Source organism: Lynx canadensis, chromosome B2, assembly GCF_007474595.2.
Source record: "Lynx canadensis isolate LIC74 chromosome B2, mLynCan4.pri.v2, whole genome shotgun sequence".
Taxonomy (NCBI): Eukaryota; Metazoa; Chordata; class Mammalia; order Carnivora; family Felidae; genus Lynx; species Lynx canadensis.
The window spans coordinates 6665786-6683291 of NC_044307.1; positions in this window are offsets into that span (position 1 = coordinate 6665786).

The window sequence follows — 17506 nt, forward strand, 5'->3', positions numbered from 1 at the left end:
TTTATTCCTAATTAATATTTTAATATACTTCTCTTCAATATCTGGACACTTTTTCAGATGGAATCTCTCAAAATTTAAATCGATGGGTCTAATTATTAATCTGAAAAAGGCATAATAAGAACACTGTTCGCCCTGGGTTTTCAGAATTTGGGAACACACTAGAATGTGTATATACTATGACGACCTTCTTCGCCTGGAAATTAAATCAACCAATTACAGCCTTAAAGATCTGGCAGGAAGTCATTTTTCACTTCTGGCTTTTTAGAAGAAGCTGTTTGGGACGGTAGGAAAAGCTGTTTCTGGAATCAGATGTAAGACTAACTCTGGCCAAAATAATAGTCACGAGGCACTGGGCCATGTCATTTACAAGCCCTGTAACAATGAGATGGGCTAGATGACATTGCGATCTCTATTTTCTTGATAAGAAGACTAAATCAGTTAACTCAGGGCTGCACAGGTAGGAAGTGGTGTTCAAACCCAAGTCTGTCTGCTTCCAGTTTTAACTTTTACCCACTAAGCTGACCTGGGTTTACATTCCAGTGCCCCCGTTTCAAGGTATCACGTCCACAATTATACCAACTCTTTCAGCCTCCGCTTCTTCATTTGTACAAAAGGACGTAATGTCGACTCGTCTAAATGGTTATTTTCAAGATAAAACACCAACATAGAATAATGATTCATAACTCATTCCTCAGAACTTAATCAAAACAGAGAAATTGGTGTAGAAAACAATTAGCCATAAATAGAGTGGTTCTCACCCCTGGCTGTACCTTAGCATCTTCTGGGGAAGTTCTAAGAAGTACTAGTACCTATGAGGAAGGCATGTAAGTGGGACACTGGTGATGTTCTGTTTATCAGAACACGGGTGTGTTCATTTTGCGATAGATAACTCCTTAAGCTGTGCATTTATGAGAGTAGCATTCTTCCGTGCACACATTTTACTTCAACTAAAATGGATATATTTTTTAAAAATATGACTTCCCAGGTCTCACCCTTTAGACATTCCGATGTAATAGCTCTATAGAGGAGTGTAAACATCCTCTATAGGATTTATTTAACACAGTTTATCTAAAAACTCTTGGTGGTGTTAGTACGCAGCCAACATTGAGAACTACTGTTCAAGAAGAATGCAACCTTAGGAGATTTAAGGAAGGCATGTTTTATGACCAACTAGGTAATTTCTGCCAAATTTAAAAGTCTGAGTTAGTGTACAATAATTAAGTATAGAGAACAGGAATTAGTACCTTTGTTTCATGTAAGGATCCTTCCCCACAATGGGAATTGCAGTATGCAGTAAAAAATCTATTGGGGCGCCTGGGTGGCTCAGTTGGTTAAGCATCCGACTCTTGATTTCGGCTCAGGTCATGATCCCAGGGTCATGCGTTCAAACCCCATGTTGGGCTCTGCGCTGGTTGTGGAACATGCTTAAGATTCTCTCTCTCTCTCTCTCTCTCTGCCCTTCTCCCCAACTTGTGCACGTGCACTCTCTTTCTCAAAAGAAAATTACAAAGAACTATTAATTACCTCAGAAAAACACTTTCAATTCTTCATCTTTCCTTCTTTAGGCATTTCTATGAACATCCATTTTATTAAACCATCCTGCTCATTTTGAACCTGTTTATTTGACAAAACTTATATAGTTGGAAAACAAGGAAAATAAATTTGTAAATTAAAGTGTCTACTCCTCCCAGGTGCCCCAAATGCAATTTAATCAAACATGCACAAATGCCCAGTAAAAAGGAATAGTTAAGATTATGATGTCTACATTTTTCCTCCCAACAGACATAATCATTGTATTTGGCCCTTGTTATTGGACATTGGTCTTTTAGACCATGTGACCATCATTTGTATTTTCTCCTTAGCTGCACGTGCACACACGTGCACACATGTGCACACACACATGAGTTTGTTCACATGTGCAATTATAGCACATGGTTTATAAAAATATAAACAGTTAACTTTAAAACTTCAAATGAACTAGGATTAATTTGAAAATATGGTATATATTGATTCTTTGATGAATCTTTATCAGTGCCTTCATGGTGAGATTTTTAAGCAGTCCATTCATTGTGCTGGGATATTTCAAAATTGTCTAGTAAAAACAAAATTGTCCAGTAAATGTCAAAATTCATCTAGTATGCGGTGAAACTTTAGGTATTTATTGTGTATACTCAAGGAACCTCTGCCTTGCTTTCACAGGGTAAGGTGTCACTCTCCTCTTAATTGAGTTGATTGTCTTGCTTTTAGTAATAATTCTTTGTTCATCCAGGGCCTAGCTAATTAATAACTGGGGTCTAGCTAATTAATAACCGAGAGCTTTTGCACATCCTCCTAGTGAGAAACCATTTGTGTCATTGACTAAGCCAGCAGAGTATGATGAGTTAAACACAAACACACATGAGTTATCAGAAGGGTAAACTTACTCGGTGCCATATTTTTCAAAAGCATAAGCATCAGATGTTAAGTACACTTAAAGAATGCATAGGCTTATCGATTACATTAGCCAATGGGAGAAACTAAGAAAAGGAATGAGGAAGGAAATCTTCAGCCTGATGCCCAATTGGGAAAACCACGGTGTGGATATCAACTCCATCACATTTCCATTTGATGGGCTTTAGGCATCCATAGATCTATTATACTCACAAAGCTTCTGAAAAAAAAAAGAAAGAAAGAAAGAAAGAAAGAAAGAAAGAAAGAAAGAAAGAAAGAAAAAGAAGAAAGAAAACTTACAAAGGTAAAAGCGGCTGAAGATATTGAACAACAGAGATTATTCAGTATTAAACCATCTGCAGTATTAAAGGTTGGAAATACAAATAGATGTCACCGAAGCTAGCATACTAATGTAAGATTTATGCTGTCGATTACCATTTGCAATTAAGTATGATGTGCAAATACCGTGGAATTATTTGTTTCAGTTGTAAGAAAGAGAAAAAAAAGAGAGAGCATTAATTTTTGGCACTTCTTAAATTTAATTATAGTTGGTGTGCTGGAAAGAAAAATGAAAAAATCCGTTCTCTGTATTAGCAGAGAAAGAGCTAATATCTGTCAGTGAATGGCATTGTGATTTTTATACATGTCTCCGCTCTGGCTTCATTCACAGATTGCACAGATATTACTTAAATAAGACTTCAACAGAGAACATGGGTTTTTGAAAATGAAGATTGGTCTCCAAGCTGTGGTTGCCAGGTAATGGATTAACAAGCTGTCAGTGTGAAATCCATTCATTTCTTCTTATCATTCAGGAAGCAGGTGTCCTGTCACTGTCCACTGACTTACAGATTTTCATGGAAAGGTAGAGGCATCACAGTGGCAGGGCCAGCTTTTGTTTATATGTAATAATATTCTGTCCATGGTGTCTGACCTATGTAGCACCTGTATTATTTTAATCTGTGTGTCATTGGCACGTTTGTGTGTTTTTATTTTGTTTTCTTAACAATATGATGGTGTTAAATTTGAACATAGGAAATTTCCATCCTGTAGTTCCAAAATGAACAAGTATTGACCATTTCACCATTTCACATGATCCAATCTATTGTTAATTTACTTATGGATGAGGGAAGGTGAGAATTTTATAGCTGGTAGTAAAGGAAAGAAGACGTATGTGTGTGTGTGTGTGTGTGTGTGTGTGTGTGTGTGTGTGTATTTACTGAGAGTCCTCTATGTGCTAGGCCTGGTCCTATGCACCAGACATACCTACGACAAGCAACCAGATAAAGCCTCTGATCTAATGTATGCCCATGGGAGACCGACAATAAACAAAGGTCATTCCAGATGAGTGCTATGGAAAACAGACTATTCGGTGAAAGCAACTACAGATAGACCATGGGCATTGGGGGCAGCTATTTGAGATAGGGATATATTCTGCCTTCAGGATATAAGAACTGAACAGAAACCTGAAAACAGAGACTCAGTCTTGCAAGGAACTGTGCTCCGTGTTAATGGGCTAGCAAGTGGGAAGGCTCTGAGGAAGAGCGCCTGGCTGGGCTGAAGGGGAGCAGGGTGGCCAGTGTCCCCAGAGCAGAGTGAGCGGAGGAGACAGTGGTAACAGATGAGGTCAAAAAATTCTAGGCCAGCGAATGAGACCGCCAAGGAGCCACCAGTGAAGCAGAAAGGAAACCAGAGAAGTTTGTCATCTGTGAAGCCAAAATTCAAAAAGGAAAAAGCAGTTCAGAAGGGAAGGGCTGATCACCTTTGTCAAATGACCCCAGAGAGGTCAGAAAAGGTGAGGGCTTAGAATTGACCACTGGATTAATTTTCGAATGATGATCAATTACTGTGGATGGTTATGAAGTAAGTCATTGCCCATTAACATTTTTTCCTATTTTTTTTAAAATAAGGTGTAATTTACACAGTAGAATTTGTTCTTTTTAGTATAAGGTTAGCTAAGTTTTGAGAAACTTTTTAGCAGCGGCATACTCAATACATACAAGTTTTCATCAAAACGCCTAGTTCCCAGTGCCTCTTTGTAGTAAACAAATCCCAGTCATGGATCCGTTTTTTTCACCTTTACTTTTACAAGTATGTCAGAGATCAGGAATTTACACAGTATGGAGCTTCTAAAATCTGCTTGCATTTGGCATAAAGCAGGTTGAGGTTCATCAGGTTGTCTCATGGACCAGGAGATGCTCCATTCACTGGTGCGTAGTATCCATTGGGTGCGTAAACTACAGTTTGTTACCCATCCCCGTGGAAGGTTGGTTCCAGTTTGGGGAGATTACAAATGAATTCATTATAAGTATTCACATAGAATTTTTGCATGTGTGAACACAGGTTTTCATTTTGTTTGTATAAATGCCAAGGCAGCAGCATGCTGGGTAATATGGTAATTGCGTGTTGAAGTTTATATATATATATATATATATATATATATATATGTGTGTATAAATATATATATATACACACATATATATACACACTAGTATATATATAAAGATAATATATATTATATATAAACATACTATATATTATATATATAAATTAGTTTATATATATGTTTTATATATATATATTATATATATAAATCTAAACTGTTTTCCAAAGTTATTGAACCAATTTTCATCCTAAAAGCAAGATAAGAGAGTTCCATTGGTTCCAGTTTTTTTCTTCCTTTCTTTATTTTAATTTTATTCTAAAATGTGGTGCATCATTGTGGTTTTAACTTCCATTTCTCTAATGATTATTGATATTGAGCATATTTTCATGTACTTATCTGCCACGCTTACTATCTTTCTTTGGTGAACTCTCTCTTCAAATAGTTTGTCCATCTTGTAATTGGGTTGTCTGTCTCCTCAGTATTGAGTTATGAATGTTCTTTGTGCATTCTGCGTATCAGGTTTTTATCAGATATATGCTTTGCAAAGATTTTCTCCCCAGGCTGTGGCTTGTCATTTCCTTCTCATAATGGTGTTTTTCAAAGCAAAGGGGTTTCTCAGTTTGATGAAATCCAATATATTACCTTTTCTTGCCACACCTAAGAAATCTTTGCCTAATTAACCCAAGTTGACAAAAGTTTTGTCCTATATTTTTTCTAGAAGTTTTATAAGAGTGAATGTTACATTTATGAATATTGGATTTTGTAGGACAGAAGTCACTGGTGACTTGTGCTTCAGTGTTAATTTATGCAAAGACCTAGTCAGGATAAGTGGGAAAAAAATGAAGGAAAAGAACATTGAGACCATCTTTGTAGACTTGTACTACAGACAGTAAGTGAAAATTGTGAGGTTTCAGCTGGAGGGAAACCTTGTAGGTGAAGTATGATGGTTGGTTATTGTAGGTAAGCAAAATTCAACGCATTGGCTTGTGTATCTACAAATTAAAATGGTACAAATTGAGACAAATCAGAGAAGGGCAAATCCAGTGAAACCTCACTCAGTAGTGGGTTAAAAGCTCCCAGCACAGAGACTGGTTATTTAAGATGAAAATAGCAGGGTTTCTAGGGCAAGTAAGGATAAACTTCTATGCTTTCTGCATTAGAGCCAGTGAAATGTTTGGCTTGGAAAAACTGAAAAGAGGTGGGAAAAGAATTTCAATTTGACCTTAAACTCAGCAACTTGTCTGGTTGAATCTTTTTCCATGGATTAAGCAAGAGAGAATTAGGGAGTGGGGGCATCTTTTCCCCGGGCAGAACCACAGTGGGTTTCACATTTCCTGGGCTCTCTTAAGATTTCCTTTTAAGCACAGTCTGTTTATACAGTGACCTCAGTGACTTTGGTACATTCCCTACAGCCCTGGCATGCTCTGTGCCCAGATCCCAGGAGATATAGGTAGTGAGTCAGGGGTGGCGGTGATCACATGCACAGTGGGCAGGTTGGAAGTGGAAGCTGGAAGAAAAGTCCTTTTAGGAAAGGCCACTTTTTAGTTGCGAAATATTCTTTAGGTCTCAAAGTGAAAAGAGAGAACACAGTTACGAAGTCCCAGAATTCCGTGGTACTCAGACTCATACAGAGGATTTGATTTCTAGAACTAGATTCGATGGCACAAAGCAGTATTTGTGCTTTCTGGTAGCAGAGTCCTGAATCTTGCCTCCATGGTCCATCAGACTGACACGGAGATGCACACACATCTACTGTGTGTCCGCAGTGCACACACAGTCCGTCAAGAGGAAACCTAGGCATTTATTGTTGACGTATTCAAAGAATTAGGAATAAAGTGTTGAAGTTTTATGGCAGTTGTAATTCTTTTTTTGTTTGCTTGTTTATTTTGTCCTAAAATCCATGGTTCCTTTCCAACTAGGAAATGCTTAACCCGGTTAAGCATTACAAAGCATATTATGGGAAATTTCCATGGACTGAGCTGTAAGTGAAAAATACTATAGATAACACAAGTGTCATAACGGTCTTTGTGTGTGTCCATGGGCCGACAAAGAACCAAGAAAGGAATGGCTTTATTCCCCAGAGTAGTGGGAATGGATTTTCATTGCAATTTGAAAAAAAAAAAAAAAAAACACAGATCTTAGTGGTTAACGTTCCTAGTTTTCATTTCGTTTATGTCAGGACCAGTGAAAAAATTAACAATAAGAACCGCACTTTCATGGCTTTTTAGGTCAACAATGTGCAAATTATATTTTGCCCGATTTATACATGAAACTAATAGACTCAGCAGTCCCGAGTAACTCACTGACATCCCTATTACTGTATATAAACAATAGAGACGAAGCATTTATCATCCTTCAATACAGAACAGTTCTGAGTTTCTCCTCTTTGCCTCCTTTCTTTTACAGGATCTTCTGGTCTAAAAGCTACAGAACTGGACCCAGCTCAATTTGAGGACCTAGAACCAGTCCACTTCTGTCAGTACAATCATTGTCACGTTTTCTCCAAATCCAGTTTAGATCACAATTACAAATTATTTTTTATGATCATTTCCTATATACCAGAAGGTGCTCAATAATTTGAATGAATTTTCATTTCCTTAATCCTCATAAAGTAGATAATACTTTTATCCATGTTTTACACAGGAGAAATAGGTTTGGGGAGGAAAAAAATCACCTTCCAAAGCTCTCCTACAAATTATGTGAAGAAGTTGTGTCTTGAACCCAAGTACTCTTGACGACAGGTTCTTAACCACTAAGTCATCGATACCTACTTAATAAGAAAAAGTCCTTATTTGAACAAGAAAATCCCCATTATGGTGACAGAAGGAGAAAAGACTCGTAGCCGGAAGTCTGTCATTCCAATGACGGTCATTCCCAGTCTATGTTTTCAGAAGACTATTGCCAGATATTATTTGGATGAAGAATGTGTAGAGAATCACGGCCTGAAGCTACATGTGAGTTTAGCTTCAAGCTAAAATCGGCCAAATATCTCAGAAGAGACATAGTCTGGCCACTTGCTAAGATGTACACCATCCACAAGCTCTGGCTTTTCAATTGTACTACGATAAGCATCATTGCTTTTAAAGTCTTGAGGACCCCAGATACTGTTTCTGCCACCTTCGAACCGAAGAGTGTGCCAGAACGAAGAGCAGGTGCCCTTATGGGAATGCTCGGGGGACTACCTCAATCCTCATGGCATTTAGCCAAGTCATTCTTATTAGCTCATGAAATCAACATGTTTCGGGGGACAACATTTTGTTTAGTTCAGTTTTGTTTTGTTTTTAACTGAATTAGTGAAAACATGTTTTTAAGTAGACCCCATGCCCAATGTGAGGCTCAAACTCACACCTCTGAAATCAAGAGTCATAAGCTCTACCAACTGAGGCGGTCAAGTGCCCCAGGAAACAAAGTCTTCCTTTGTAAATTTCAAATAATATAATCAAACAGGTATGGAAGTGAAAGAGCATTGGTAAAAGGGGAAATTAAGCTGTGATATGTTGTATGTTTGCTTTGGAGAGGTAACTAGAGCCAAATGATCAGGGCTGCAGGAATTGAGGGAAAGCCTATGTATTTGTATGGCAAGTGTGATTATATATCGTCACCTGCTCTTCACCCAATGTGTATTTACCTTCCGTTCATGCTGTCTGCACTAAGTCATTTCAATGTTTGTTATAGCTATTATTTTATTATTAGATTATTTTATGAAATCATATAGCACAGTGCATATATAGACACATTTTTATTATATATTATATATGCCTTGTAGATATTATTGTGTGATAATATAATATATAATACAATAATGTATATTGATGTTTGCTAGCTTGATATGGGATAGAGAATTCAATGTCAGAAAGATTGTGGGGAAGTTATTCCTTGCAATAGACATTCAGATAATTTTCAGCTCTGTGGCTGGCAGGGACCTTTTGTTATCAAACACATCAAAACTTTGGGGCACCTGGATGGGTCAGTCGCTTAAGCATCTGACTCTTGGTTTCAGCTCAGGTCATGATCTTACGGTTTTGTGGGTTCAAGCCCCATGCCAGGCTCTGAGCTGACAGTGCAGAGCCTGCTTGGGATTCTCTGTCTCCCTCTGTCTTTGCCCCTACCCCAGTAGTGCTGTCTCTGTCTCTCTCAAAATAAATAAACTTAAAAAAAAAAAAAAACAAAAACAACTTACTATAAATACATCAAAGCTTTGCTTCCAGGAAGGATAATCTTCTCCGTGTTCGCTCCCTGAGTCAGACTTTCAATGCTTTTTTCATTGAAAGTGATTACTCTAAATTAATAAAGAGAAAATGTGCCCCTCTCTTCCTCCCTCCCTCCCTTCCACTCTCCTTTTCTGGCCTCCCACCCTCTCACCTTCCTAACTACTCCCTTCCAATGTTTGTACTTCAGGAAAATAAATCTTTGGCAAAATAATAAATAAACAATTGTTCTTTGGCATATTGTTTGTGACTCACAGGTCTCCATCTGTAACATTAAATATTTACAGCATTGACACAACAGGACACATTTTCCTATCAGTTTCTCCCCCCCCCCCCCCCCCCCCGGCCGACTCCGAATTCCAAGAGGAGCCTTGACATGAAATCTCCACTTTGGAAAGAAAACTCACTCCAAGAAATATGCTAACAATCACCCCTTTGTTTGCATTCTACTCAATGGCTTACATAAATAGTCACAATCCCCTGAGAGTGCATACAATGGAGTGCTCCACATTCTCCTAGGTGCTCCCTCCTTCCTCATGGGGTCAGACTGCACTCACTCCAGAGGGCAGTATTAGGGATTGATGAGTAAGACAAGAGAAGGTAGGCTGTTTGAAACCCTCAGAACACGGTGGAGAGGGGGCACAAAATAGTAATGTCTCTGCATGTGCGTGGATTAAAGAGCCGTAAGGAAGAACACAGGGATGCTTCTCTCTGAATCAGCTCTCCAAAGATATTCTTAAGTAAACTTTCTGGAAAAATAAAGAATAACATTTCACATTTTAAAAAATTCTGCTCTATTTATTGAATCTTACATTTTTGGTAATTTCTTAAGATTATCATCCACATTGACACATGTGTTGATTTTCGAACTCTAAAACAATTATTTGTTCTTCAGCAAAAATGATGGCCTGTGTAGGCAATTGGGTCTCTTCCTAGTAGCACCTGACAATCATTTGTCCTGTTCTTTCTGGTCTTCATCGTTCGATTTCCTCATCTTCCTCTCACGCCTCCTCATTATCGCACGAAGGGATATAAATTGTCCCTGTGTAACCTAGTATTTCCCAAACCCATTCCAACAAAAGGAACTTTCATTTAATTTGATAGGTGCTTCTCAAAACTAGGATTCCGTTCCAAAAGTGTTTAGGAAAATTCTGGATTAAATAAAATTAAGCAGTCTTCTTTTTCGTTTTTATTTTTAATGGTTATTTATTTATTTTTGAGGGGGGAGAGAGAAAGAGAGAGAGCCAACGGGGAGGGGCAGAAAGAGAATCCCTAGCAGGCTCCACGCTGTCAGCACAGATCCCCACACGGGGCTCAAACCCACAAACCATGAGATCATGATCTGTGCCAAAATCAAGGGTCTGAAGCCCAACTGAGCCACCCAGGCACCCTTGGTTTGTTTTCTTAAAGGAAAAAAATCAGCATCATTTTTATTGCAGACTGTAACTATTCAAATCACCTTGACCAATTTGACAACTCCTTTAATTATAAATTCCCTACACTGGAGATAAAAGTATTTTCAGGGAATATATATTTAAAATGAGATGGGAAAGCCCTGGTGGCTCCGTTGGTTAAGCATCTGATTCTTGATTTCGGCTCAAGTCATGATCTCACAGTTCATGGGATCAAGCCCTGCGTGGGGCTCTGTGTTCACAGTGTGGAGCCTGCTTGGGATTCTCTCTCTCCTTCTCTCTCTCCGCCCCACCCCCACTCTCAAAAATACATAAACATTAAAAAAAATAAAAAGATGAAACAAGATAGTCAATAGTGCTTCAGTATCATTGGTTTATGGTTCATAAATGTATCTTATGTAAATGAAATGATTTCACGAGAAGAAGCAAATGGAGAATAACCCTTCCTCATCATTTATGACAATGAGATGTGGTTACCAAATACTGTTGCCATGATCCTTGGGTGTACACAGGATGTTTCAATTCCAGCCTGGCCATGGGGGGAGACTCAAGGGCTGGCCCCAACAGCTTTGACTGTGTCCTGAGTACCAGTCTTAGAGTTGAAGTTCTTAAAAATGACTCAGCTCAAGGAAATTGTTAGCACTCTCAGGTCATGAAGTATTTTAGTTCTGTGAGAAAACATAAGTAATCACTGTGGGTTTTTTTTTTTTTTTTAAGAATTTTGTTTATATTCAAAATGGGTTTAACCAAAGTGAGTATTACAAGTATGGACAGGCAAACCATAAGAAGCTCTTAAATACAGAGAGCAAACTGAGGGTTGATGGGGGGGGGGGGGCGGGGCGAGGGGAAAATGGGAGATGGGCATTGAGGAGGGCACTTGTTGGGATGAGCACTGGGTGTTGTGTGTAAGAGATGACTCATGGGAATCTACTCCTGAAGCCAAGAGCACACTGTATTCACTCTATGTTAGCTAATTTGACAATAAATTATATTAGGAAGGAAGGAAGGAAGGAAGGAAGGAAGGAAGGAAGGAAGGAAGAAATGCCTGGGTGACTCAGTCGGTTAAGAGTCTGACTTCGGCTCAGGGCGTGAACCCACAGTTCATAAGTTCGAGCCCGTGTCAGGCTGTCTGCTGTCAGCACAGAGCCGGCTTTGGATCCTCTGCCTCCCTCTCTCTCTCTCTCTCTCTCTCTCTCTCTCTCTGCCCCTTCCCCACTCCTGCATGCATACTCTGTTCTCTCTCTCTCTCTCAATAATAAACATTTAAAAAAACAAATACATAAATACATAAAAAGTGTTAAAAGGCTTACAACAACAGCTACAAAAAAGCCAGGTCTCTGCATTACCTGCCCATGCCCCCGTCCCAGAACCATGATAGATTCTGTTGCTATTTCTTCTGGTGTATTTTGTCGTATATTTATGTAATATACTTGTTTTGCTAATTCCAAATCCATTCTTTTGTTATCGAAGCATAGTGAACACACAACGTTATATTCGTTTCGGGTGAACAATACAGTGACTCAACGATCTTACCGGTTTGAATTTGGCAGGTTTCTTTACATCAGATTTCTCAGAGCCTTCCGTGAGTGTGTGAATTACAAAGCTCCAACAAAGAAATACCATAAGCATTCATTGTTTTGTCTTTCTCCAGAAAACAGTTGGCAGGGCATTTTTAAAGTCTCAGCTCAGCCAGGCACTAGGCTCGGCAGCTCAGCCGAATAGTCTAGAACCAACTTTCAGTCATGGCTCAGGTATAGGCAAAAGTCATGGAGTGTGACTGTCTCTTCTATTCAGTGACGGTACAGACAACCAGAGTCATATTTCTTTTGTTTGATGTTTCTTCCTAGCTCACAGGACTCATTCTGCAATATTTCAAAAGGTCAATGACCTAAATATTGTCTGTTATCCCAGCCACTCATTAGGATGAGTGTGGTATTATATGTTGGAAAGAAATACAAACTATAAGAGGTAATATCAAAGAAGGCCTTAGAATTTGCATGAATGTTTGACATAAATAACCCAAATAAAAATCATCTTATCACCTCTTAAATTGAGCCCGTTTCCCAGTTATTTTGAGGGACATGTTTTCTTTTTTTTTTTTTTAATTTTTTTTTCAACGTTTATTTATTTTTGGGACAGAGAGAGACAGAGCATGAACGGAGGAGGGACAGAGAGAGAGGGAGACACAGAATCGGAAACAGGCTCCAGGCTCTGAGCCATCAGCCCAGAGCCCGACGCGGGGCTCGAACTCACGGACCGCGAGATCGTGACCTGGCTGAAGTTGGACGCTTAACCGACTGCGCCACCCAGGCGCCCCATGAGGGCCATGTTTTCAATGCCAGGTAATCTGCAGCAAAAAGGAGGAACACGGAATCTCCTAGGAGCCTTGAGTATGTGGCCTGAAGCAGGAAGTTTAAAAAGCCAAAGAGGATCCATCCAGAGAGATTATGAGAATTCTGTCGGGTGGTAAAGAACACTTCTCTCCTGCTATTCCTTACAAGACAATAGTGTTCATAATGGAGGCACAGAAATGCATGCTGCTAGTATTTGGTGGGTCACCAATAGGTTAAAATGACACAATACCCTCCTCCAGCTGTATGTTTTTTTCGTGACATGGAGCCCAAGACACTGCAGGAGTCCACTGGAATCATCTAGGCTTATACCACTCTGTAGCCCTGCAGGGACTAGAGCAAAACTCTCTTCCTTCTTTCATTAAGTTGACCTCTATGGTAGATGATGTGGGCATTCTGTTAACAGAACACACTGACATTAGATAGATAGATGATAGATAGATAGATAGATAGATAGACACACATATCCATATTTTAATTTGGTCATTCGAGAGGCTGTTTTGCTAAATTGCTTAAAACAGTCGGCTTAATTCATTACCCTTGTAAAGAGTTCTTTGATCAAATTAATAAATTCACAGAATGGGTTAGTTTTTATAGTGAAGAACCTCATCAGGAGCAACGCCTTCAGACACAACACAGGATATTCTATAAGCAGGTTTCTGCTCATTGTGCTGCTGTTAAGGCCTTATATGTGTTCCGTTATGACAACTGTTGGTCTATGTGGGGCACACAGAGAAGTGTGGGGTCTGGTAGAGGAATGAGACATCTCAAGAAATTCAAATACCTTATCGACAGTTGACGGACACTAATGACTTTATTGAGCTTAGTTGAAAGTTACTTGGTAAGGGTAAAAAATGCCTGCCTTATTTTGCTGATGTATTTCAAGGACCTGTCAGGAACACAGAATTGGAGGAATCCCAGTTCTTCGTTTACAACAAGTTTTTGTTGAACTACGCACAGTGCTGTTTGCTTGATTGCTTTAATAACCTTTTGAAAACCTGTGAAGTCACCACTACGTGGAAACTAAACACAGGAAATCGCTGACCTCCATGAGGTCCTTCTATTCTCTCACTCCACCCCAGTTTATGTAAATATGTTGGTGCAGATGCTGTCCTCGATGTGACATGCGCACAATTTTCGTGTAACATGGGTTCTCGTAGCACCTATGCCTTCTCTTGCCAATGAATATCTTGTCATGTCTTTATGCCATATCCAACCACTTGGGAAGATCATTTCTAAGTCCTGTCATTCTTGGTCTAGACGTTTAGTAGTGTCCACCAGCGGGAAGTAATGATACCACCTACTTCTGGAGAGTAATGCCTCATTTGCAAACCATTTAAATAAAGAATTAACCCTCACAAATATCCACCAGTTCTGAAAGGTCAGCATGATTCATGCCACAGGAGGGATTAAGTGTGTCAGAATCAGAATCTTCCTCCAGCTGTATGTTTTTTTTGTGACATGGAGCCCAAGATACTGCAGGAGTCCACTGGAATCATCTGGGCTTATACCGCTCTGTATAGCCCTGCAGGGACTGGAGCAAAACTCTCTTCCTTCTTTCATTAAGTTGACCTCTATGGTAGATGAGGAGGGCATCGAGTTTGACGTATGTCTGTCCAGACTTGAAAAGCAGTGTGCCGAATCAAAGGTAATTGTGGCCGTTGTTTCTCCTATGTTCTGAAATCTTTCTGTAATTCTGCAAAGACTTGTACAGGAGCCCAAAACCTCTTGGCAACAGTCTCATTTTCAAAGTGAAAACAAATGTTTATTCCTGCTTCCCCCGCAGCTGTCTTTGCCGGGATTGTGTTGTGCTACTCCTTGATTATAGGCTTGAAAAAATCCAGGGAAAGAGTCTAGTTGGGGAGTAACCTTGAAGGATATGATTTCTCGAATTCAGACAACTTATCAGCCTTCCTCCTGTATATATTATTTTGTACTGAGATATTTCGGGTCCAAGAAAACCATAAGCATTTGGCCTGGAAATAAGGGGAGGTGTATCTGAGTTGATGAAGAGATATGGATCACAAACTATGTTTAACCTCAATTTTGTTATTCTCCAAGTCCTCATCACTGGAGCAAACTTAACAAGTGTTGCCTAGTAGTTGTCTTTAAGTGACTCTTCTTGGTTAATAGCTAATCATGATTTGTAATTAGCAAATAATTTAAATGTAAATAGATTCTTCCGCACTGCCTACCAATGCTTGAAAACAATCTGTTCTCTTAAATAGCACAGAAATGACCCAGACGGTCTTAATACCGTTAATGTATTTGTTAAAAAAAAAATCAAAATTCTAGATAAGAAGTACAAAGGGAATTTTTTAGCCCTACCTCTGCCTGAATTATTAACACATCTCCAAGTAGCAGAGTCAAGTTTCTGAGGCTTTACCAGCCACCGGTGTAGCAGTTAATAACGAAGAAAATGTGTCTTGAAAAAGAAATCAGAACGCTCCTCAGTAAGTCCCTAAATACCTCGAAAAAATACATAAGCCTAGTAACTTCTTCAAACTTCCTTATGATTTCCTATGACAGTGTCCTGAAACTCGAGGATGCGTTCAGAAATGCATTTCAGAGAAATGCATCTCATTAACCTGGATGAGAAAAATGAGACAAGGGTCTTGGGGTATTGAGGTAGCAGAGACCATAAGAGTGGGAGGGTGCAGATGTGAGGAGAGCAGGAGGAAGGCTTCAGAGAGGGGATGGTGAGCTTCGGTGGGATGTTATATGTGGAACTGGGCAGAGGGTGAGAGGTGAGAAATGGAAGATGGAAGATGCTTTGGTACTGAGTCCATATTTTGTCAAATCCTTGCCCGTCCTCACAGAGGGGACCCAAAGAGAAAATAAAGATGGTCCAGGCTTCAATTTATCACACAACTGAGCTGGGGGGGGGGGGGGGGGGGGGCAACCCAGCACGTTCCATCGTAATGAGCGATCACTTTGTTAATTTGATAGAAAAAATCTGGACATTGATGCACTGATATTATAATTTGTATACAAGTAGCAATCTAACTTTTTTGGAAATCTTATCTTATTTTGATATTCGCCTCACAAGAAGAAAAAACTGCCCTCATAAAAGATATATTTCTAAAGGCGGGTAGACTTTCTCTTTGCTTCATTACAGATAGATGAGGACCACTCATTCACCAGGATTCACCAGGATTTCCACCTCTGTCACCCTGTTTTCGTGGTGGATTTCTATGAAACATTCTAGAACTAATATCAATACTGTTACACTTTGATTTCTGCAAACTTTCCTACCAGCTGGACTAATTGAGCTAATTGAATATCCCTTCATGACTGTTTCCCTGGCATTTGCTATACCTCGGTTAAAACATTTATCACATATGTATAACTGTATTTGGTTTCTTCTAACTTTACTGAATAAGTAATACATTGACACGATTTGCACATCTAATGACTCTCTCCTTGTCACCCCTATTAACATCTGGGCTGACTGTTTAGGGAGTTGTCACAATGCAATCTCATTTGTCCTACCAACATTTATTTCTGAACTTAGAAACAAGTTTAAATGTATTCTTATTTTTCCTTCTTCCCCATCACCCATCAGAAGAGAGCATACTGTATACGGCTTCTGTTTCTTGCATCTTCATTTAATATCACCAGAAATGATTTCCATTCCAGTCTCTAAAAGAGATTTCTCATTTTTCTTTTCAACTGTGTTCTGTTATATGGAACGCACCATGATTTATTTAACTCGTCCACTCTGGGTGAACATTAAGTTTTTTCCAGGGGTTTTGTTTGTTTGTTTGGCTTTGTTTTCTTTGGTTTTTGCTTTATTTTGTTTTATTTTGTTTGCTGTTAGCAACAGTGCTGCAAAAATTTCTTTGTAAATGTAGTTTCACATGTGTGATATGTGTATTTGTTTTACTGTTGATAGGTATTTCCAGATTGCCCTCCATCAGATTTGTAAGACTTTGCATTGCTGGGGCACTTGCATCATGGCTCAGTCGGTTAAGCATTCGACTTTGGCTCATGTTGTGATCTCATGGTTCATGAGTTCAAATCCCATGTCAGGCTCTATGCTAACAGCTGAGAGCCTGGAGCCTGCTTCAGATTCTCTGTTTCTCTCTTCCCCTCCCCAACTTGCTCACACGTTCACTCTGCCTCTCTCAAAAATAAATAAACGTTAAAAAAAAAACTGCTTTAACATAACAGACTGTTAAAAACTGAGAACAAACTGAGGGCTGATGGGGGGTGGGAGGGAGTGGAGAGTGGGTGATGGGTATAGAGGAGGGCACCTGTTGGGAGGAGCACTGGGTGTTGTACGGAAACCAATTTGACAATAAATTTCATATATTAAAAAAAAAACTGCTTTAAAAAGAATTTGTATCACTACCATCAACTTAGGGGAGTCCCTGATTCTGTGGCCTTAGAATGTTATTTAACTTCTGCACTTTTGCTAATATTGCTAATATTGGTACCTTAGCAACATTTCTCTTAATATCAACAGGTTAAACATCCACCATTTCTTTTTCTTAAAATCTGTCCATATATATTTTATTCAGTTTTCTTTTGGACTATTGGCCTTTCCTTTTCAATTTCTAGGAGCCTTTGATACATTAGAAAGAATTGTTAAATTTTACCTGTGATGTAGGCTGAAAAATGTTTTACTAATTTATCTTTGTCATTGTTTCATTACACAATGCTAGGATGGGTTATTTCGCTATTGTTGTTTGCCTCTAGAAGTTTTTTTTTTTGTTTTAT